We start from the raw sequence: 2,500 nt of genomic DNA, 5'->3' as shown, positions 1-2,500 counted from the left end.
TTTAATAGACCTTAATTAGCGACTCTGAATATATGAAGAAAAGGAAAAAAACGCTTGATTATCTTACAGTTGAATAAGCCAGTAAACCTATCCTATAATCACAAATTTTCTTCTTTTTTTTCGTCAACCCAATCTTCCCTATTTCCGACCTATCAATAATTAATTAGACCTTAATTCACGAATCTAAATCAGCGCTCTAATATAATAGATAGACCTACATAATCCTATTTAGCGACGCAATTAAAATAACCAAGTATTAAATAACAATTTAATGTACGTTCTCCCTCTACAGCAAGAGCCAGCAGCCAATGGCACCGAACTGGCCAATGGCATCAAATACGTTCGTCCTGGCAATCTATTTGAGCCAAACTTCAGACTCTTCAAAAAGATCGAAGTCAACGGGGAGAACGAACACCCCCTCTACAAGTTCCTAAAGGTAAGACGAAGGAAATGTACGAAGAAGAAATAACGAAGAAGAAATAACGAAGAAGAAATAACGAAGAAGAAATAACGAAGAAGAAATAACTCCAATCGTAAGAGATGTAAATGGCGGTCCTATAAAAATTCCGTCCTAATGGCGTGGGAATTTCATCAATTTTTTTTTTTTTTTCTACATTTGTCAGAGTGAGATGTTCATTGTAAGAAATGTGTTAGATCGAGTGAATTCAATTGATCTGCTTGCACTAAGGGTGTTGCAGTTTCCCGCATTACAGTTTACGTTTTTTTTTTATACTAAACACAAACTGAAAGTTCCACAAGTATCTCACAGCAAAAAAACAACAACAAAAAACAACAACAACAACAAACATAAAAACACTATGGAGTTCATCTACATTCTTGTATAACGTTTCCTTTCCATTTTTTATTTGACTGACTATGGTCTTTGTGACGAGAAATGGAATCCTCTAATTTTGATAATGGTCCCACTCACCTGGAATTATTTCAATGTCATTATGTAGTGCAATCTAGCGCTTATATCTAAAAAAAGAAAAAGAAATTCGACAAAATTTTAAGCTGTCTCCTCTAAGCAAAATTTGTTTATCTCATCCACTATCGGATTCGACTCTGTGTGGAGGTGTCATCATACCTCACCTCTTGGGCGTACAAAACAGATGAACAACGCGAATGGTGTGCTGCTTCACCTGCCGACAACCCCCCCCCCCTCCCCGCCCCCTCCAAACACCACCACTCCGAGATGTTGTCAGCAGATGGCCAACACAGCATTCTTGTCGTTGATACACCCGTGAGACGAGATGTGTAGACGCCAGCACACGTGATCGAATCTGACCGTGGATTATATGAACCTCTATTATCGTCACAGGATTCATTTCTAATCTATATATTCTTGGTAACCCCTGCAACTCTGCAAGTGCAATGACAGCAGGATACTAAGATTATATGTTGCAATAAAACCCACCTACTGTAGCGTTGTTCCTGACTTTAGATTCTAATGTAACGAAGTCCATTCTGACACAATTACGATCACTTCCTGTACACTCCGCCCAAGAAGCCATAACTTTGAAGGAAATTTTGTATAGAAATAGTTTGTGCAATGGCTACCAGTCTCTTCATCTCTCCTTTGACAACATATTTCTCAAGGAGTGTAAGACCTTTTAAATATTCATTACTTAACGAAACTTACTTAAAATTACTTAATCAGGAATTTAAAAATCTTCTGTACTAAATTTATGACAAAAACAAACTGAATCAGGAATTCTCTCCAGCTGGAAGAAGAAAATATACTTGCACATTTTTTTTACTCTCCCCCGTCGCCAGTCTCAGCAGGAAGACTATGATATATTTCAATTTTTTTCTCTCTCCTGTCAACAGTCGAGCTGCCCGCCCACCCGACTGGACTTCATGAAACCGAGCATGCTGATCTACGAGCCTCTGAGGAGCTACGACGTCCGCTGGAACTGGGAGAAGTTCCTGATCACCAAGAGCGGAATGCCGTTTAAGCGGTACGACCCCAGCACCCCCCCTCTCGAGATCGCCAATGACGTCAGTTTCCTCATGCGAAGACAGTACTGAGTTTCTTTTTATTTATTCGCTTTGTTTGTCTGTCTGTCTTTATCTATCTATCTATGTATCTATCTTTCTCTCTCTCTCTCTCTCTCTCTCTCTCTCTCTCTCTCTCTCTCTCTCTCTCTCTCTCTCTCCCTCTCCCTCTCCCTCTCCCTCTCCCTATCCCTCTCCCTCTCCCTCTCCCTCTCCCTCTCCCTCTCCCTCTCCCTCCCCCTCTCCCTCCCTTCCTCCCCCTCTCCCTCTCCCTCTCCATCTCCCTCCCTCTCTCTCCCCTCTCTGTAAAAAAAAAAAAAAAAAAAAAAAAAAAAAAAAATCTCCCGTGAAAGCTGCGCTCGTGCCTCCCTCCGCGTGCATGACGTCATGAAGGTGCCGCCCTAAGCCCCCCGGGTGGGCGGCGCTGGAAGGCGGGGGGAGCTCGGGTCGGGTCTTCTAGCACATTCATCCTGACCCCTGTGACCTCTGCCGGCCATGCCGA

The 2,500-nt window shown here is 42.2% G+C and overlaps 1 pseudogene; it reads left to right on the top strand.

Annotated features, from left to right (window-relative positions):
• LOC113816687 (glutathione peroxidase-like) overlaps nt 1–2,103 on the top strand; it is a 10,593-nt pseudogene extending 8,490 nt beyond the window's left edge.
• Nucleotides 2,104–2,500: the final 397 nt, after the last annotated feature.

The sequence above is a fragment of the Penaeus vannamei genome, chromosome 31 (assembly GCF_042767895.1).
Source record: "Penaeus vannamei isolate JL-2024 chromosome 31, ASM4276789v1, whole genome shotgun sequence".
Taxonomy (NCBI): Eukaryota; Metazoa; Arthropoda; class Malacostraca; order Decapoda; family Penaeidae; genus Penaeus; species Penaeus vannamei.
Note: the sequence above shows the minus strand (reverse complement) of the source record. Positions and strands in the feature narration are given on the sequence as shown.